The sequence below is a fragment of the Crocuta crocuta genome, unplaced genomic scaffold (assembly GCF_008692635.1).
Source record: "Crocuta crocuta isolate KB4526 unplaced genomic scaffold, BGI_CrCroc_1.0 scaffold17, whole genome shotgun sequence".
Lineage (NCBI taxonomy): Eukaryota > Metazoa > Chordata > Mammalia > Carnivora > Hyaenidae > Crocuta > Crocuta crocuta.
In genome coordinates this window covers 4133089-4155421 of record NW_027532041.1, presented here as the reverse complement: position 1 = coordinate 4155421, position 22333 = coordinate 4133089, and the positions used below count along the sequence as shown (strand labels likewise).

General features: G+C 37.0%; 1 protein-coding gene and 1 long non-coding RNA gene across 3 annotated transcripts in view; one reads left to right on the top strand and one right to left on the bottom strand.

Moving 5' to 3' along the window:
• Positions 1–22333, top strand: part of PDE11A (phosphodiesterase 11A) — a 367374-nt gene that overhangs the window by 93184 nt on the left and 251857 nt on the right. The window lies entirely within an intron of this gene.
• The window catches only part of LOC144241692 (uncharacterized), a 109503-nt gene continuing 98362 nt past the window's right edge, over positions 11193–22333 (bottom strand). The window contains exons 2-5 of one of the 2 annotated variants that reach the window (XR_013338161.1): positions 21616–21705; positions 15131–15203; positions 12186–12313; positions 11193–11807 (exon numbers count right to left, since the gene is read on the bottom strand). This is a non-coding gene — a long non-coding RNA (uncharacterized LOC144241692). The remainder of the gene's footprint in view (positions 11808–12185; positions 12314–15130; positions 15204–21615; positions 21706–22333) is intronic. The other variant, XR_013338160.1, reaches the window with a different exon arrangement.

Here is a 22333-nt window from a genome sequence, read left to right as displayed (position 1 = left end):
AGAGAAAAGAGTATGTAGACTGAACATAATTTATAGTCACTAGTAATGCCTTTCATCAAACAAAGAAAGTGCAGTCTATGATAAAATTCCCCTTTATAAAGAATTCTCCTAATTCAAATTCAAAGATTGATGCAGAATTTTATATATTCACATTTTGCCATTTTGTACTTGAATCATTTCTAGTATATTAGATTTTGCAGCCAGTCCTTTGAAAAATAGCCCAGGAGTTTACTTGTGTATTGTCCTTTTCTCGAAGAGATTTCTGGCAATGAGAGCACTCATCTCCTCACTTTTGGGAATTTCCATGAGAATTAGTGGGATGTCTGTTCAGCTCCTGTTTACCTCCCTGGAATGGATTCACTAAAGGTTCATTTAATAAGTTTTCTTTAAGATCATGAGAATGCTTTCTTGACAATGATTAATTAGCTTTAATATCATTTGAGAGGATGGGAGATGAGGAATGGAATTAAGAATAATTCAAATCTGATGAAGATATTTTTGAAGTAGCAGCTTGTACTCAACATTAATGAAAAAAATTGGAACTGTCTATTTTCCTAGTATTAATGCTTCAGTATTCTCTATAAATATTCAGAAGTATATAACTTGCATGATACTAACTTTTCTAGCTAAGAGATTTCTCGCTTGTCTTCTAGTAAATATTATAAACAGTGATTTTCTGTTTGAAATGGAAAATGCATGTAGATTATATTAATGCTTTTAATCTTTACAAAAGATTGCTTAATTGGAGGACCACAATAGGAGGCTCTGTGATAAAACTGCTCTTTTTCCTTATGTGTTTTGGCATTGGATTTTTTTTCCTGGTGGAGGCTACAGTTTTGTGACAGTTCACACCTTTGTCTGATATTTCCTTCTTTCTCTGGCTTGTAAAAAGAAGTCCCACATCTGAGTTCATGAATGATCTGCCCATTTAAGTCATTTTGATAGACTTGGCTCTTATTTTAGGCCAAACCAACATAATCAAGGACATTTAGTAACAAAATTCAAAATATTTTCTTCTCTTTTGGAGAAGATAAATGACTCACTGGGTTGTGAAGGTTTACTAGCCATTCTAATTCAGCCCAAGCGTGTGAGTACCTAAAATGTTCCAGGTTCTGTGCTGGGCATTCTAGGGTAAACAGTGGATGCCTGCCAGCAAATCAACATATGAGGATAGAGAAGGGGAGAATAGAACACAAATAACTATAATATAATGTTGTATGCATAATATGCAGGGTGAGAACACAGAGAGATGACAAAAATCTCTGAGAAAGTCGGAGAGAGCAGTTACAAGTAATAGAAACTGATTCAGGATTAAGCCAAAAGATAAGAGAGAGAGATCAAGTCACTAGAAAGATATGCATTTCTGATGGATTAAAAAAGAAAGGGAGAGAGAGAAAGAGGGAGCACAAAAGAACCGGGCCTCAGAAAGGACCTAAATTGAAGAGTTCTGGGTTTCTAAGTAGAAGAAACTAAAGGACAGTTGCTAAAGAGAGCTGCTGAGGGATGAGTCAAATCCGGATGTTTTCTGTCTCTGTGTCACTTCTCTCAAGATGTCCAAGAGATGCAGCATTATTTACAATGGCCAAATTATGGAAGAGATGCAGCATTATTTACAATGACCAAATTATGGAAGCAGCACATCCATTGATGAATGGAGAAAGAAGATATGGTGTATATATGTATACTACAATGGACAGTTACTCATATGGAATTTACCATAAAGAAAGAATGAAATCTTGCCATTTGCAATTACATGGATGGAACTAGAGAGTTATAATGCTAAGTAGAATAAGTCAGTATAATGCTAAGTGGAATAAGTCAGAGAAAGACAAATACGATATAATTTCACTCATATGTGGAATTTAAAAAACAAAACAAGCAAAGAAAAAAGACAGACCAAAAAATAGACTCTTAACTCTTAGAGAACAAAGTGATGGTTACCTGAAGGGAGGCAGGTGGGAAGGATGGGTGAAATAAGTGATGGGGATTAAGAGCACACGTATCTTGAGCACTGAGTAATGTATAGAATTGCTCAATCACTATATTGTGCACCTGAAGCTAATATAACACTGTATGTTAACTATACTGGGATTAAAATTTAAAAATGTAATTTAAAACTCCCATGAATTCCAACAATGCCAAAAAAAAAAATCCCAAGAGAATCTATGTCTAATTGGCCAATGTGGGCCAAGAACCTACTCCTCAGCTTGGGCAGGACAAGACACTGACTGACAGTGCAGTCAAGGCTGTGTGCAATGGGAGAAGAGGAATTCCTGCAAGGAAATCAAGGTGCTGCCATTGAAAGAAGATAGGATAGATGCTGTTAAGCAGAAATAACAGAGGTCTACTCCAAGAAGGTGTATTTAATCTTTGGAGGAGTAAGATTCTCTTAGGGGGAAAAAGGAGGAATGGTATTCTAAATAGAGGCCATAGAATACACAAAGACAGAGTCATGGAAGAACACCTTGTCGTATAATGGCAAAAAATTTAATATGGTGGAAATAAACTGTGTCTGGATGTTAAGAAGTGACAGGAAATAAGGAAAGATTTCCATATGCCATGTGAAAAGATTAGGACTTAATCCCATAGGTAATCATGTTTTACTACCAATGTTTTAAGTAATTCAAATCCATACAAAAATAGGCAAAAGTATGGGCAGAAAATTGACAGAAGAAGAAATTTAGATGACTAATATACATATGAAAGAAAATATAAATTGACACTATTTTCTATCTATTAAATTAAGAAAGTTTTCAAAATAATAAGTATACCTTGAGTTTGAGAAGGAGAGCTGGAATGGATACTGTAGGTGAAAGTGTAAATTGGAATAAGCGTAATTTTCCTAGATAAGTATTTGATAAGGTATATCAGATCCTTAAAATTCCCCCTCCCTTTTCTGATCTAAAAATTCTATTTCTAGGATTTTGCATTAAGGCAACAACATTAGATGCAAATATTAAGGTTTAATGATGAGAGTGTTTTATAAAACCCCAAAACTGGAAATTTCCTAGATAACCAACACTAAGAAAATAATCATATAAATTATACATCCCAATTCAGACATTAACCATGTTTTCAAAGAATTTATAGTAACACTGCAGGATGCATATGATATGTTAAGTAAAAAAAGTAGTACATAGGGACACCTGGGTGGCTCAGTCAGTTAAGCGTCGGACTCTTGATTTCCTCTCAGGTCATGATCCCATGTGAGATGGAGCCCATCATCGGCCTCCACTCTGAGCACAAAGTCTGTTTGGGATTCTCTCTCTCCCTCTCCCTCTGCCCCTCCCCCACTCATGCTCTTTCTCTCTAAAAAAAATTAAAATTAATTTAAAAAATAAAATGAAAACTTTTGAAGTGAAGATATAGTTATAGTGATGGTTATATAAAAAGTCAAGCAATGCAGAGATCTAATAAAACTTTGCTTGTTGTCAGTGTTTGACAGAGCAAAGAATTTCTAACAACTTAAGTGTCCATCTATTTTTTCAGGCAGAGCCTTGAAAAGTAAATTCACATAAACAGGAATTCTTAGTGTAGGCATCTGCCTTGTCATCACAAGGTCATTACCTTAGTTAGAGGACACACTATCTTTCATAAAGATCAGTGATGAAGGTTGTTTCAGTTACACATTTGTGACAGAATTTGGGGGATGGATATATTTTTCATATCCTCTAATCCAGTTTCTCCTGCCCTCACACTTTCCCCTGTCTCTGTCTAAAGGTTGTAAGGAAGAGATAGGGCTCAGATATTTATTTTAATCCTTTGTGTACTAGAAACCTGCTTTTATTTTCCACATAATCTTCTGTCCTTTAAAGTCTAGGCTAATTCATGCAAATAACCTCAGAACTGTCAAAGAAAGTCCCATCTTCTGAGCATTTCCTTGATAACATCTGACAACATACCCTAAATACATGTAAGGAGAAAACAAACAACACTAGCTTCTTTTTGTGTGTGTGTGTGGTTTTCTTTTTTCAATAGTTTATTGTCAAGTTGGTTTCCATATAACACCCAATGCTCATCCCAACAAGTGTCCTTACCCATGCCCATCAACCCCCTTCCCCTCTCCCCCACCCCCATCAGCCCTCAGCTTGTTCTTAGCATTCAAGAGTCTCTCATGGTTTGCCTCCCTTCCTCTCCCCAACTATTTTTCCCTCTTTTCTCCCCCATGGTCCTCTGTAAAGTTCCTCCTAATCCACCTATATGTGTAAACATATGGTATCTGTCCTTTTCTGCCTGACTTATTTCACTCAGCATAACACCCTCAAGTTCCATCCATGTTGCTACAAATGGCCAGATTTCATTCTTCCTCATTGCCATATAGTATTCCATTGTGTAAATATACCACATCTTCTTGATCCATTCATCAAAACAACACTAACTTCTAAATGTGTACATGAGACCACTGAAAAATGGCTCTCAACAAATGGTGATGGGAAATTGGGTATTCACATGCAAAAAAAATGAAGTTGGGCTCTTACACTGTATACCAAAATAAATTCAAAATGGATTAAAGATCTAAACATAAGGCTCCAAACTATAAAGCTCTTTAGGAGAAAACACAGAAAGTCATGGTATTGGATTTGACAATGATTTCTTGGATATGACACTAAAAGCACAGACAGCAAAAGCAAAAATAGACAAATGGGACTACATCATACTTTAAAAACATATATGCATCAAAGGACACAACCAGCAGAGTGAAGTGGCAACCTACAGAATGGTAGAAAATATTTATAAATCATAGATCTGATAACAGATTAATACCAGAATATAGAAATAACCACAGCTTACAACTAAATAACGTGATTAAAAAATTGGCATAGGACTTGAAAAGACATTTCTCTAAAGATGATATATAAATGGCCAATAAGCATATAAAAAGATGTTCAGCATCACTATCATTAGAGAAATGCAAATCCCAACCACCATGAGATAAAACCTCATACCCACTAGGATGACTACTATCAAAAAACAAAACAAAACAAACCCAGAAAATAACAAGTATTTGTGAAGATACGCAGAAACTGGAACATTTGTGTACTATTATAGGATTGTAAAATGGTACAGCCACTCTGGAAAACATTATGGTGATTCCTCAAAAATTTTTAAAAAGGACTACTTTATGATCCAGCATTTCCACATTTGGATATATATCCAAAAGAATCAAAAGCAGAGTTTTGAAGAGATATTTGTACACCCATGTTCACAGCAGCATTCTCAGAGTTAGCCAAGAAATGGAAACAATCCAAATGTCCACTGACAAATGAATAGAAAAACAAAATGAAGATATACACAGAATATTATTCAACCTTAAAGAGGAAGGAAATCCCAACACATGCTACAACATGGAATCACCTTGAAGACATTTTAATCAGTGAAATAATCCAGTTACGAAAAGACAAACACTGTATGATTCCACTTATATGAAGTAATTAGAGTAGGCAGATTTAATAGAGACAGAAAGCAGCATGGTGGTTGCAAGCCGCTGGGGGTGGAGGGAAGAGGAAGAAAAGAGGATTTGTTTAATGGAGTAGTTAATTTCAGTTTTACAAGATGAAAAGATTCTGGAAATCTGTTTTACAACAAAGTGAATATGCTTAACAGTGCTGAACTATACAATTGAAAATGGTGAAGGTGGTAAATTTTATGTGTGTGTTCTATGGTGCTTTTTAAAATTATTATGGTCAGGTGGAGGCAGTTATAATATGATTCAGAACACTCATGTTTCGGGGGAAAAAATCTAGATTTCTGTACCTGAAACATTCCAGGAAAAATTTCCCTGCTGCTATAAAACACATGCATCAAGAAAAGTGTTTGAAGGTTTTAGGAATTTAACTGGTGGGAGAATCCTTTGGTCGGAGAGTTAGAAAAAAACATGTAGTTGGATCCAGTAGAATCTCAGCTTTGCACCTTACCAGGTAGAAAGTTTAGGGGTGTGCCATGAAGCATCATTCACCTTAGAATCTGCAGGATGGAGGACTCCCTGTGTACTCTTGTTAGAGATTCACCGTGCGAGGTATGGGAAGTCCTGCCCAGCATTCTGGGCATTCTGTTTTACTCAGTGATTCCTAACTTATCTGGCAGAACCCTTATTAATATCACTCAGAAGACATTTTAGGGTAATTTCTTGATGATTATTATTTGCAAAGAGAATTGCTCATGTTTAAAAAATAATTTTTAATGTACCAGAATGTTTACTTTCTAAATGAAATTGATAATGGTATTAGCTACAAGCACAGTGGGCTAATAAGGCACATGATTATAAATAGGACCTGCATCCTTCATTCAAGCAGCTGCTGAAATCTCACCTCCTTTAGCAAGTTTTTTTGGAATAAATAAAATCGCGTAAATTCCCAGGACCCCATTATGTCCTGATTATCATTTCATATACTTTTTCAAGTACAGTTCCAGCCTGACCAAGGTTGCTTTTTGGACCAGATGCTTTCGAGGAAACATAGCTTAACAGCAGATAGGTGATTTCAGTTAATTCAGGTAGTAGTCCATCTCTGAAGAAAACACTAGATTGGAGAATATATTTTTAATATATAGAAAAAGATTTTTCTTTAAAAAATCAGTTTTTATTATGAGCAACTTAAAGTTTGTACAGATTAGACAGAATGGTATACTAACCTCATCTCAAGTGTTGTAACTATTCTTGGCCAATCCTGTTTCGTTGTATCTTTACACCATTCCCCACCAGCAACACTCATCCCCTCCTCCCATCTTATTCTGAGACACACTTCAAGCACCATTCAGTTTTTCTGTAAATATTACGGTCACAGCTCTCTAAAAGAGGATTCATTCCTATAAAAAAACATAACAGTATCAGTTACAAATTTCTTCTACCATTTACTAGGTTGTCTTTTTGTATTGTTGATGGCTTCCTTCACTGTGAAAAATCTTTTTATTTTGGTGTAGTCTTGATAGTTTAATTTTGCTTTTTTTCATTGCCAAAGGAGACGTATCTAGACAAATGTGTCTATTGATGATATCAAAGAGATTACAGCCTATGTTTTCTTCTAGGAATTTTATGGTTTCAGGTCGCACATTTAAGTCTTTAATCCATTTTCAGTTTATTTTTGTGGATGGTGTGAGAAAGTTGTCCAGTTTCATTCTTTGCCATGTGGCTGTGCAGTTTTCTCAGCACCATTTGTTGAAGAGACTGGCTTTTTCCCATTGTATATTTTTACCTCCTTTGTTGCAAATTAATTGACCATATAAGCATGGGTTTATTTCTGGGTTCTCTATCCTGTTCTATGGATCTATGTGTCTGTTTTTGCCAGTATCATACTGTTTTGATTACTGCAGCTTTGTAGTGTATCTTGAAATCTGGGATTATGTTACCTCTAATTTTGCTCTTTTTTTTCTTTTTTAAAAAATTTTTAATTTTTATTTATTTTTGAGAGACAGAGTGTGAGCAAGATAGGGGCAGAGAGAGAGAGGGAGACACAGAATCTGAAGCAGGATCCAGGCTCTTAGCTGTCAGCACAGAGCCCGACACGGGGCTGGAACCCATGAACTATGAGATCATGACATGAGAGTAGGTTGGATGCTTAACCAACTGAGACACTGAGGCACCCCTCTTTTTCAAGGTTGCTTTGGCTATTCAGGGTCTTTTGTGGAGAAGATATTTGCAAATGTCATATTTGATAAGAGTTAAAAACCAATATATATAAAGAGCTTACACAACTCAACATCAAGAAACCCCAAATAACCCAATTAAAAATGAGCAGAAGACATGATTAGACATTTTTCCAAAGAAGACATACAGATGGCCAACAGATACATGAAGATGAGCTCAACATCCATCATGATCAGGGAAGTAGAAATCAAAACCACAATGAAATATCACTTCACACTTATCAGAATGTCTAAAATCAAAAACAGAGGAAAGAAGTGTTGGCAAAGATGTGGAGAAAAAGGAACCCTCTTGCACTGTTGGTGGAATGCAAGCTGGTGCAGCCACTGTGGAAAACAGTATGGAGGTTCCTCAAAAAATTAAAAGTAGAATTACCATATGAACCAGTAATTCCACTACTGGTTATTTACCCAATGAAAATGGAAACATTAATTTGGAGACATATATGCATCCTTATGTTTATTGCAGCATTATTTATAATAGCCAAATTATGGAAGCAGCCCAAGTGTCCATCAGTAGATGAATAGGTAAAGATGTGGTATATATATTCAGTGGAGTATTACTTAGCAATAAAACAGAATGAAATCTTGCCATTTGTAAAATTTGTATAGAACTAGAGAGTGTAATGCTAGGGGAATTAAGTCAGTCAAAGAAAGAGCAATACCATTTGATTTCACTCATATGTGGAACTTAAAAAACAAAACAAATGAACAAAGAAGAGACAAAGACAACAGGCTTGAACTATAGAAAACAAACTGATAGTTGCCAGAGGAAAAGGAGAAGGGGGGATGGGTGAAATAGGTGAAGGAGATTTAGAGTACACTTATCATGATGAGCACTGAGTAATGTATAGAATTATTGAATCATTATATTGTACACCTGAAATTAATATAACACTGTGTATTAATTATCTTTAATTAACAAATAAAAATTAAAAAACATAAAAATACTATTATCATACTAAAAAATTAACTATTCATTTGCCTCAGAAAGTTTTTACCATTTCATTAATTTGTTCAAAATAAGATCCACATATTATGATTAGCTGATATGTCTTTAAATATTTCTCAAGTATAGATTCCCTATCCATTTCTTTTTTCCTCTTGCAATTTTTTTGCTGATGTGATGGCTAAGGTGACCAACTTGTCCTGGTTTGCCCATAACTTTCCCTGTGTTAGCACTGAAAATCTCATGTTCTGGGTAGTCCCTCAGACTGCCAGCTGGGAATATTTATTTTACAAAGTTCCCCACCATATGCATTTAACTGATTGCATCCCCATGACAACATGTTCCTCTGTCCTCTCTATTTTTGTGAACTGGTAGTCTAGTGTCTTGGTTAAATTCAGCTTCAGCCTTCCTGCCTGCCTTCCTTCCTTCCTTCCTTCCTTCCTTGGAAAGATTGCTCTTTTGGTTATAGTGTTGAACATTTATATCAGAAGGTACATAATGTCTGGTTCTCTATCTTTTGTGATGTTAGCAGTTGTTGATAAACAGTGTCTAGATTAGCAAAATCTTTAAAATTCCTTCCCATCTCCTATTTCTTCCCCTGTTACAGACGCTCCTGGTTGCATAGTGTCTTAAGCTCAGACTGCCACATCAAAGTTTCGCAGGCTGAATGCCTTAAAAGATAGAAATTTATTTTCTCACAGTTTTGGAGGCTAGAAGTCTGACATTAAGATGGTGACAGGTTGTTTATTCTGAGGTTGCTTTCCTTGATGTGTAAATGACCATCTTCTTCCTGCATCTCCATATGGTCTTCCCTTTCTATTCATCTCTGTCCTCATCTTCTTCTAAGGACAACAGTCCTTGAATTAGAGCCCACTCATTGACTTCATTTTATGTTAATTACCTGTTAAAGACTAAATATGTTTACTTTCTCAGGTATTGGAGGTTAAGACTTCAACGTACAAGTTTTGGGGAAACAAAATTTAGCCCATAACACATACCAAATCCTATTTATTTCTCTTTGTCCTTTCTAACTAACAGTAATTCCCCTCTATGCCTGACGACCATAAGTTTCAGGGAAAGGAAGCCTCATCCTGAGCACAGGAGGGTGAATTATGATTGATCGAAGCCATATGTTGGTCCTATTTTTCTTGTCAGGGAATGATTTTAGCATGGTTATAACATGCCATTCTGGCAATGAGATGGGGGAGAGACAGCTGGGAATCTTCTGAAAAGGGTTTTCCTCGCTGATTAAAAAAATGACACATGAGAAGAAACAGAGTTTCTTCTACTGAAACATGGGGAAAGCAGGCCGAACTGGCTGGTTGACAAAACATTTAAATTGACATGGAGGGCAGAGCACAAGGCTGGAAGTCCTGGAAGAGACTGGAATCTGAGTTCATCGACTCTGCTTCCTTGCTCTGGAATTTCTATGTATGATGATAAATCTTCCCTTGGCTTAAAGGGCACTTTTAGCTTGGATTTCTGTTCCTGTTTTTGCAGGTATTCTCAGTGCCATGTCTCCTGAATTCTGTCTCCCACACATTCAACAACTCCAAACCCAGCTTGTATTACTCTTCCCACCTTCCCCCCAAACTTTCTTTTCCCTTTCTTTTCATCCTAATAGTGATGTTTTTTTTTCCCCTTTCCACTCTAAATTTTCCAACCTCTCCAGTTACTCCTTCTCTTCTATTTTCCTCTATGGTTATAGGCTAAAGAAAAAGACTATTGTAAGGACACAAGTCTAAACCAAACTGACTCCATGACAGGCCTTAAGTTTCCCCTCTAAACTAGCAGGCCTAAGTTTCAGCTTCCCTGAAGCTATCAGGCAGTTACACATTACCCAAGGCAGGAGAAACCACCCTTGCAACACCCAATCAGGAAAGGCCAGCAACCACCCTCCACATTACTAAGGGAGAGGCCTATAGATAGAAACTATAGATAGGACCCTGTTACCTAATGTTAAAGTTAACCCGTTAGTCGCTGAACAAGACCCTAGGCTCGCTCTGTGATTGGTTGAATTTAAAGGTACTCTAAACATTGTAATTGATCCCGCCAAAAGTAACGAATACTCTAGACAATATGTATGGTTAAACCTGCTGTTAATGATGTTGAATAATTATGATTGGATCACTGTTCCCATGCCACAACTTCTGTAACTCCCCCGTCACAAACCCCATAAAAACCCTACTCTGCCTTTGTTCGGGGCTGACAGCACGGATCCACTGCGCTGGTAAAGTCTGTGAGCCCGAGCTCGAGCCCGTAATAAAGCCCTTTGCCTTTGCATGTGTGACTCAGTCTCCCGGTGGTCTCTGGTCGTTGAGGATACTGCGATCTGGGTATAACACTATGAATGCTAACAATTCGTAATTGTTGACTGTCTTCACATATGTACTTTTCTCATTTTCATTGCACCTAGTGATAATGCTAAAGTCCTTTGGGTGGTTGGGGTGCTTTTAGAAAAAAATCTATACTACTCTATTTCCTGTATGCACCCCTTTTACCGCGGGAGAGGTGAATCTGCTTCCTTTCTGGGCTGTACAGGATCTTCTCTTCATCTTGGAGCTCAAGGCAAAGTTAAAGTGTTACTTTTGCTTGCTCCATTACAGCTTTTTGGAAAGTAGAGGTGGAAAGCAATAGTAGATCCTTTGTATGTAAATTTTATAAGAGCCGCACCTTGCCAATGAAGCTTTTGCTTTATTATTAGATTTCTGTGTTTAATCAATTTTTTGTCTTTTATGTTTCTTTCAGGGTTGACATATAAAACCAAGTGCATAAGAGGTAGGGTGACCATATAACTTATCATCCAAATTGGGACACTTTTGCAAATCAAAGGAAGAGGGTCCACAGACATGAGCAAGATCTCCCAGGCTACCTATGATGTACATTCCCTCCAATTAGAGTGCTGTGAAGACATTCACAGCTTCCCTCTGTATATGTAAAGAGATTCCTCACAAGTAGTTTAGGGACCTGAAAATTAGCTCTTGAGGTCTCCAGCAGTCCAAACTCTCAGAAACTTGCAGCTCCTAGGAATATCAGAGAGGTGTTCAAAATACAAAAGAATCTAAGAAATGTATTTCTTAATTTAAAAACCCTGGGGATAAATAAATAAATTTCCAATCCAAGGCACTTTTCAAATATTCTCCAATCCATGAGAGGGTGTTTGAGATGGAGCAACTTTAGGAAGATGTTATTCTCAGCATGTTTCCACAGTAGGGGAGATCTGTGAGCAGGAGAGAAGTGATTAAGGAGTGAGTTACAAAATGCTTTGTTTAAATTGTACCAAGGGCACAGAGATGGCTTTCTGCTCCTGGCTTCAAACCACAGAAGTAGAGTGACAGTTTTTTTTTTTTCTAGAAACTGAACAAAAAATAGATCCAGGTGTCACTAGCAGAATGTGAAATGACAGGCTGTGGCTCTGACATTGTCACACAAATGCCAAAATACAACCCAACTGAAAATAGACCGGGCTTAGAAAACATTAACAGTTTGTTCTGGGAGAGCAAGGGAAAAACAACCGGTAAAAGAATATTCTTTATTATGGGTCAAGACTTACTAATATTTTTCAAACTTCAGTCTGCCTAGGAAAATATGTACTTGCCTTTTTTCTGTCAAAACCTCACACTCCTCAAATGACATCCCATCCATCTTTTCCTGTGGTTCCCAATGATAGTAGGTTAAGATCCATACATGGATATCTACAGAAGAAACTGAATTGCTCAAAGCATGCTAGGAGAAAATAAAGGAAAATATGTAAAGGTAAGACAACATATGGACAAGTATTTTACATTCTAAGACACAAAACAGAGCAGATTGATAGCTAATTAGGTATTTAGTCTTTCTGACGTCTGCTTGAGATTAAGGAGGTAGGACTGAGAGCCTTTTTACTCCTCTAAGCCAATGTTAATAGTCTTACTAAATGTCACATTTCTGGTAGGTGTTATACTCAGGGCCAGAACTCAAACACAAATCCTCTGGCTTTACATCTCCAGCTCATTCCATCAGCATGACCCTGAACAGCTGCCCCCCACTCCCCTGACCCCACAACAGATCTGCCTCTGGTTGCTCTTCTCCTGGGGGTCTCAGGACCCAGCCTTAGGCTAGTAGGGGATGAGGCAGGGGCCCTGCCTTGAGTGTGGAAAGCGTGGAGGAGCAGTTGGTTCATGAGATCTCTGGGTACAGCCTGTTGAATTGTTGTCCCATGCCTGTGAATACATGCAACCTTGTACTTGCCATCGGCTCGGATGCCAGTCCAAGGTGATCCATTTTGGTGATACCAAAAGCAAAAACATTACCTTGAAAATATGATACCTAGATCAATACAGTAAAACAGTCCCTCACAGTACCATTCATTCACTACAGCCAAGCTACTCTGGTTTTCTGAACCTGATCAAATTTGTAGCTGTTCTAGCCAGTGATTGCCAACAACAATAGGGACTCCCAACTCCTAGCTGCCTAAGAAATAAGTAGTGGTCGTAAGAGTTGGGGCAATGGGAAGTGGTAAAAAGCGCGATCCATGAATAACTTAAATAATGCAGAAAGACTCACAGAGACAACATGCTTAATTAACCAGAACAAGTCTACACAGATTAAGCAAAACAGGTTTTAAAATGTCTTTTGGTGAGAGTTTTATCAATATTTTTATCAGCCTGATTCGCACTTAAATATGTATCTGATGAATAAGACAATGAGAAACATATTTTTATTAATAATAGCAATTTTAGAGAAAGATGAAGATTTTAGCAGATAGTACCCACCATCTCGGTAAAAATATCTGAGTAAAAAATAACTAAAGGTCTTCCTGATGGGGAAGAGCATGGGAGTCAATTAGCCCATGGCTAAGAAGCCACAGTGCAGGGCTCTCTTTGATGTTCAGGTTCTGGAACTTTTTCAGTTAAGTTTCACAGACCAATTAAGAATCCAGTCCTCTGTGGATCCTTACAAGGTCCCAGTTGGTTTATGGATCCTCCTTGGGATTTAGGTCAAGCAATCAGAGGAACCAACATTTGTGTTTTATTCAGTCTTCCCAAAATGATTCTGGGCTTTTCATTGGCCAATGTGCATGTAGAAGCTTCCCCATGAATACTTGTGGAATGAGATTTCCTACCCTTTCTACTCTTCTTTGCATCTCCTCTCCAGGTAGAGAACGGGTTGGGCCCCAGAGTTTGGTAGTTATTCAGTATTCTACCTTTAACTTGATTGCCGCTTCTGCCTTTGACCTGGGCTTCCCTAGGACAGGTACTGGGACTTGTGCCAAGACTAATTTTGTCTTTCCTGATCTGGTTTTAGTTTATTTACTACTCACCCAGGTATTGGATATGGCTATTGATTACCTGCAAGGTAGGCATTGTGTAGCTAATACAAGCTTGCCCACCTGCTTGGGTGCAAGCCTTTCACTTTATAAGCATATATGAGCTGTCAACTGCATGCACTGAGGAACTTATTCAAACAGTAAATTTGCCTCTAATACATCTCAAATTTATCAGAAAAATTAGCTTCAGAAACACTAGTCATTTTATGTCTAGCAGCACAAATATATAATAATTTTGTGAGATAGCTATTGAATTGAACATAATTAATTGATCGATTTAAACCTCAAAGAATAAGCCTCAAATTGAGCAAAGAGAAATCTAAACTATTAACTGCCAAGCCACATACATCGACTGACAAAGTGAACAACCCACTCTTATTCTATCAAACTTGTAAATTGTGATTCATTCCTATTTCTTGTCAAGGAGTCTATTTTGTTGATTATAATCATATTTATCCTAGAACTTTGGTTTATTAAGTAAATAACTTGTACAAAAGTGGGATTATTGTTCAAATAGCAATTATCTATTTACAAATCTATCGCTGTCTTTAGTTTCCCACATATAAGCAAGCTGGAGGAAAAGGAACACTGTACACTGTGATTTCTGTGCTGAGAGTTTGATGGGAGATGGCGGGAAGCTTTATAAAATTCTAAAGGGAATTTATTCAACTACAAAATTAACTCTCCTGACACCCCCAGATCCACCCACATACAACCTCCTGAAGTAATTTAATTGAGATTAAATGTAAAAGAAACCCAAGAACATCAAGCATATGTATGTTAAAATAAAGAGAAAGCATGCCACAGAAGCTGCTCATAGGAATTATGAACTGAAACAAGAGTCTTGTCCTTGAACAGATGAAGCTTCAAGTTCATCCTAGCAGGCTTTAAAATACTGATGCCATCTTTGAAATACAACTCCAAGATAAGGTTATTTAAAGTATAGCAGTCTTCATTTCTCAAGGTTAATGCAGTTACTAAATATCCATTTTGTTTTGATCTTATTGACCTCTAATCAGTGTTCCTGAACATCTTGTCCAGCAAATCAAGAGTCTCAGTGATTAAAGAATGGTCTTTTCAAATATGGTCTCCAAACTGCGGAGTATGCAGTCCCCATGGAGGGTGAGCAGGAAAGGCAGGGTAGGGAGCTAAGACGTGTGGGCTGGGACCACCGCTCTTGAGGAGAGGATGGAGAAGACGGATGGGCCATGAGAACCCAGGTTGGTGACACTTACTGAGAGCAGTTGGGTCACCTTAGTCTTCCCCACATCCAATGGTCAGATTTCCTTGAAAATGCCAACAAGTCTCCTGAAGAAAAAAAGGATTTCATTTTGCTGCAGGCTGTTTTTTGTTGTTGTTGTTGTTTTTTAAATACTATTCATCCGTCCACATTGACCTAAGGAAACACAGCTTAGGTTTTCAGTGTTCTCCTATGCTTTTATTTTGAGAAACATAAAAGTTGACAACATAACTTTAAAATTATTTCTAGATTATTCTGTTATTTGGAACAAAGTTAATTCTTTGGTTCAGTCAGGATCAGAACTTATACAGGAACTGAAGATATTGAGCCTATATTATAATTTTCTACAATTTATTCTTAGAATCACAGAACTTGAAATCTCAACATTCTGTCAAGTGATTGTCATGTGGCTTTGTAAGTATTCATTAGATGAGATTTACTAAATGGTATCTCCTTTATCTTATGTTCTTTTAAAAAATTAGTCAACTTTAGTTTTAAGAGCAGTTTTCCATTCACAGCAAAACTGAGTAGAAAGTACAAGGAGTTCTCACATCCCCCTGTCCCCACACATGCATTATCCCCATTATCAACACTCGGCACCCAAATGGTACATTTGTTACAACTGATAAACATAACTTGGCACATCATTTCACCTAGAGTCTATAGTTTACTTTAGGGTTCACTCTTAGTGTCATAAATTCTATGGATTTTGACAAATGTACAATGGCATGTTTCCACCACTGTAGTATTACACAGAATTGTTTCACTGCCCTGAAAATCCCCCATGCTCCACCTGTCCATCCCTGCCTCTCCCAACCGCTAGCAACCACTGATCTTTTTACTGTCCCCATAGTTTCACCTTTTCTAGAATGCCATGCAGTTGAAATCATACGATAAATGGCCTTTTAGAATGGCTACTTTTACCTAACAATATGCACATAAAAGTTCCTCCATGTCTTTTCATGGCCTGACAGCTCATTTCTTTTTATCACTAAATAAAATTCCACTGTCTGAATGTACCACAGTTTGCTTATCCATTCATTTTTTGAAGTGCATCTTGGTTGCTTCCAAGTTTTGGCAGTTACGAATAAAGCTGCCATAAACGTCCATGTTAAAGTTTTTGTGTGGACATGGTTTCATTTAATCTGAGCAGATACCAAAGAGTGTAATTGCTGGATCATATGGTAAGAGTTCTTATATTCTTTTAAAACCCACTGTAATAATGTATGATGAACCTGGTATTATAGCGTTTTAAATCATAACTCCAGATCTTTAAGTTATTCCTTTAATTTAAGAAATTAGTTACTATTAGTATTTCTCTTTCAAAGGTGGAGAGACTAATGCAAAGATTGAAATACTTAAATAGTTATTTTATTGTCCCATTTTTATGAATAATCTGACGTATTATCAGTAAAGGACTTATTAGAATATGGGAAATGTGGTTTTCTAGAGGCCCTCTGTCTAACATGTAACTTTCAATGTTTTTTTAAAGATTTCATTTTTTTTTCAGGGTCTTTATTTTATTTTTTATTTTTTTATTTTTATTTTGTTTTTTTACAAATAGTTTATTGTCAAATTAGTTTCCACATAACACCCAGTGCATTTTTAAGTAATCTCTACACCCAGTGTGGAGCTTGACCCCACAGCCCCAAGATCAAGAGTTGCATGCTTTACCAACTGAGCCAGCCAGGTGTCCCTTAATGCTTTAATAAAAGCCACTTACTAGCCATTTATAGAGCAATTTCATCTTTGACAGTGTGAACCAGCAGTCTGGTATTCTGGAGGATTTTGTTCTCACCTATAATCTCCATGGTTAAAAGACATGTTTTCATCCTCTTCACATTCTCACAGAAAAAAAATCTGCTGAAGATTAGATATTTAAGAAATATTTGCTAATTTGACTTAAGTATCAGAAGTGGCAGGTTATTCATTAAGGCTAAATTTTCTAATATGGATATAAATAACCAAGAAAGAAAAAACTTTTCAAATGCAAAGGATGGCCTGGAATGTTCCATTAGCTATCATGGCAGTGCCTTTTTAAAGATTAATAACAGGAAGGGAAATATTGTCTGGCTTCATATTTCATAGGTGTGGATCAGGGACAGTTGTATGAGGGTCAGTAGAAGATCGGAGTGAGATATGTAAATGTTGGGGCTAGAGTGTTAATGGCCAGGAGTACCTGGACCTGGTGGCATTAGGTGCAGGAGAGTACATGATCAGATCTGGAGAATTATTGGTGGCAGAGAGAAGGGAAACATCAGTGGAGGGACATGAACCCACGAAGAGATTTTCCTGGTGATGCAGGTAAAAGTTGATTAGGACTTGCAGAGTTGGAGTAAAAAAAAAAAAAATACCAAAAGGTTCCAGTCCTATATGTCTTCATAGTGGGCAGGAGTTCTGAGTAGAAAGGTCCAAAAAGATGAGGACAGGTAGACTGAGTAGAGGAAAAAACTCTAAAGGAGAACTAATAAATAATGAATAAGATGTTATCCCTATTACATTATGGACTTCAAAAAATCAATAATAAGTTGTGGAATACTCTGAAGTTGTCAGCTCCTCTTTGGAATATTTCTGAGGGCCACTACTTTTCTTCAAACTGCTCAAACATCAATAGCTGGAACTTGGTCTTTCTCCTTTTTCATGGACAGCATACTTTACTGTGTAAAGTTATTCACTCTCAGTACCTTAATTTCCTACTTGCTTATTGGGGTTGTAGTCACTGAATTAGAATGCAAACACTGAGGAGATATTAAATTACATATCAATGAATCAAAGTGTTGCTATTACTGAAGCCTTAAATTGATTCTCTTAGGTATACAGTCTACTTCTTAGACCATAAGAGTGTTTCTAACAAGAATATATGAAGCTAATATTTTGCTACAAACTTTTCCCTAAAGTATCATGAAACCAAGAAGAAAAGAATGTTTGAGTTCCTTTTAACTTTTAAAAAATATTTAGTAGAAGTACAGATGATAAATCAAGCATTCTTTTCCCCCCCCTAGAAAATGAAAAAGATACTCTGAAGTTAGCTTGAAGCTATTTATTAATGCTGTGTTCGATATGTAGGCAAAATGAAATTAGTGCTATGTAACATATAATTCACACAAATAATGCTTCCAGTGATAGGAATGATTTGTTTGTTTTGGTTTCTATTATCTCCATTAATTTTGTAAATTGATATAGACTCAGAAAGAATTTTTGCTGTTCTATGATTTCGCTCATAGGTGGAATTTAGGAAACAAAACAGATGAACATATGGGAAGAGGGGAAGAAAAGAGTGAGAGAGAGAGAGAGAAGCAAACCATAAGAGACTTTTTTTTTCTTCTTTTTTTTTTAATATTTTTATTTATTTCTAGGAGAGAGAGAGAGAGAGAGCGTGAGCAGGGGAGGGTCAGAGAGAGAGGGAGACACAGAATCTGAAATAGGCTCCAGGCTCTGAGCTGGCAGTCAGCACAGAACCCGACGCGGGGCTCGAACCCACGAACCGCGAGATCATGACCTAAGCGAAAGTCGGACGCTTAACCGACTAAGCCACCCAGGCGCCCCCATAAGAGACTCTTAAATACATAGAACAGACTGAGAGTTGATAGAGGGAGGTGGGTGAATGATGTGCTAAATGGGTGATGGGCATTAAGGAGGGCACTTGTTGTAATGAGCCCTGGGTGTTACATGTAAGTGATAAATCACTAAATTCTACTCCTGAAACCAATATTAGACTATATGTTAACTAACTAGAACTTAAAAATTTGAAAAAAAAAAAAAAAGAATTTTTGCTGCCCCCCTATTCTTTCTCAAAGCAAGAAAAGTTGGTATGACCTAAAAGTTGATTCTTCATCCCCTCCAACACACTTTGCTCCCCTCCCCCAAGCTTCCTGCTTGTTGTATGTCATGAGAAGAGTGGCATTCAAACCTCTCTTGGTAACGAAATGTACCTAAAAGGAGGCTTGATAGTAGATGGAATATGAAGAAACACATTAAACCATAAAGAAACATATATATGTGTTTGTATGTATACTTACATCAAATCATGAATTATTTTTTGAGAAAATTTTATATCATACTTTGTGCCCTGTTTCAGAGGAATAGGGAAGTGAATAAAATATTAACTGGCATAAAGGGATTCACTCTCTGTGGATTTGACATTGGATCTTATAAATTCCTTGAGCTGACAGCCACGTCTAGCTCTCATGGTCATTGGGTAAGCATTAGAGCAGTCACGAAATCAATCTTACTTGGTAGAGTAGGTCTGCTAGATATATTTGTAAGGAAAATTTCTTCCCTTTAAGACCAAAACAAATAGCATTATTGCTTTTAGCTCAGACAGAACTCTACTTGGTAGTTAGCATTTCTGTAGTATNATAGATACAAATCCAAAATACAACTTGGGTTCATACGTGATCATGTTATAGCAGACTTTAGTAAGTGAAGACAAGAATTTAAACCAATGGCCCATTTTCTGAACTTTTCTTTTAAAGGAAGAGGAAAGAAAAAGAAGAGGGAGGGAAATCTAGTTTTCTTCTTTAAGGAAACACAAGTTGTGTTTTATTTTGGTCACTTGTGAAATAATGAATTACACTTTAGGGTAAAGCAGATCTCCATTTCTTGTCCTGGTTAATGTATGTATTTATGTATGACATTTTCTATATATTGTATACATTCTTCTACAGACTGTGTTATTTATTAAGTCATTCTTTTATGTTTTAATATACATCTCCTAGTGCATAACACATATGTTATGCTAGATATTATGCCAGATGTTCAAAAACATCAACATGATTTTTTTTTTAAAACCTAGAAATATTTTTAAGGGCAGATTTCAAATTTTATGAAATTTCAAATAAATGATATAGCACTGAGAATTCTGTCTGAAAGGAAGGTTAATGATAATTTCCCCAAGAATTTTATAAACTACTTGTGTACGCTTACTAAGTCCTCAACATTTTGGTAGCAGGACCTTGATTTTCCCCTAGAGAGCTGCCCTATTCTTAGTCCTTATTTCCACTCCAAGCTCAGTGATAGGCATATGGCTCAGGTCCCGCCTATCAGATGATTAGTTTTCTTTGACCTCCAGGATTGGTTCAATGATGATCATGTAATCCAGTTTGGTAAATGAAGGCCAGGCTCAGTATTTTTGTGCAAACTGTCAGGGAAAGGACGCTCTCCCTATACTGCTCAAATTTCATCTAGAATAATGGTCTAGAGTTACTATGCTGCTTGAGAATGAAGCCCACATGAAGGAGAACAGAGACAATAGCATTTTATGACCATTTTATGACCATTTATGAGGGTTATTTCAGCACCTGCTGTAGCTAGTTTTACCCCTGTACTTTTTATTACATGAGCAGATACATTTCTTATTTCTGCTTATGCCAAATCAGTTGGGACTGTGTTCACTTGTAACAGAGTTGAAGATATGCTCTGGAAACATATATTGAGGTCCCACCTTGTCTAGGCTCTATACCAAGTGGCAGAAGGACACAAAGCCATTTTCTCTGCTCTCAAGCAATTCATTATCTATTATAGATATTGGTACAAATGAACTACAATGTAGGACTGCTATATTAGTGGTATGTACAGACCTATAAAAACGTGATGGAGTACTGATTGTTTGGAAAGAGTGGCAGAAAATGGTAGAGCAAAAGGAAAGGTCCAGGAAGATTTCATCCAGATGATATTTGATCTGGGTCTTGTGAAATAAGTAGAGTTTAACACATGGACAGAATGGGCAAAAACATTCTAGAATGAGGGAATAATAATGGAAAAGGGCAAAGTATAAAACTTTGTTATGCATAGGAATGAGTAATCTACTGTGGCTGACATACAAGAAATATGGAAGATAAGTCTAGAAAAAATGTATTGGGGCCAGATTGTGAAGGGCTCTGAATGCCACATCCTCTAGGCAGTAGGAAGACATGGAAAAGCCATGAGGGTAGCTTGGATTGGGGTGGAGGTGAGAGAGTAGGAAGTGATGGAATGATGAAGGGAAACAGACAGTGTTAAGAGAGAACTAACAGGCAAAATCAATAAGACTTGGTAATGTGTTGGGTATAGAAAATAACACCTGGGCTTTTGTATTCAACCCTTGTTTGAAAGGTGTTGCATTTTCTAGGATACCACATTCCTCTCAGAAGAGAAATAAGTTGTCAAGGGTGGTCAGTTGTGAGTTCTATCTTGGATAAGGCATTTGACGTGTTTTTGAGATAATCTAAGTGAAAATGTTGAGTTAGCAGTTGGATCTAGGACTCAAAGGAAATTCTGGAGTAGAAGTACAAGTCTGAAGTTCATAGGGATGCAAATAGTAATTTAACCTGGTGTTGCAGATAAGATTTTCTAGAAAGAAGTGAGTGGGATAGGAAGTCCCAGGATCGGGCCTTGAAATATGACAAGTAAGGGTCAGATGGGAAAAAAATTGCAAAAGGAAATGAGAAGGAACAAAGTCTTCTAAGGGTAGAAAATATAAAATATTTTCATACTACTCACTTGAGACAACTTTCTTTTTCCATTCCAACTTCCTATCTGTCACACTTCCCCGTTTGTCAAGTGTTGCTAGAGGGGCCACATTTTTGGGACCTAGGGAAGAAGTCAAGTTGAGGATGCATTTAGTTTGAGTTTAGTAAGATACGTTATATGGTTTTCAATCCCTTTTGTGAAGAGTTGAGTTGTTGGTAGGCTTATGTTATAAGAATGGCTTCCCTGAATACTCTTTCACCCACTATCCCAACTTACTCAGCATCTTGACACAAAGGTTCAAGGCCAGAGGACACACTATAATATGAATTTGTTCTATAGTATGTGGCCCTAGAAGTATGCTCAGTGGAGGAGAAATAAAGTGTGAAATGTATGGAGCCAGATACTAGGCTATGGAAAATTTTAATCATCAGATATGTAAAATTTGGTTTTCATAGATGCTTAGTGACAACAGAAGTTCTCTCCTGTCAGGAGCGTATGCAATAATGCAGCATCTACAATGATAAATACACCAGGCTTTCTTTCTTTCTTTTTTATTACTGTTAGATGGGAATTATGCAAAATTGAATTGATCAGAATTCCTGTGTTTGTGGGACACAAACCTGTACAGCATTGCAAATAGGAAATATGTCTCTCGGTGGAGTTAGTTATATTATGCATTTTAACCATCAATGGTATAAAACAGATTTTGATTGATCATGCTGGGGCAGACAACTATTTTTCCATATGC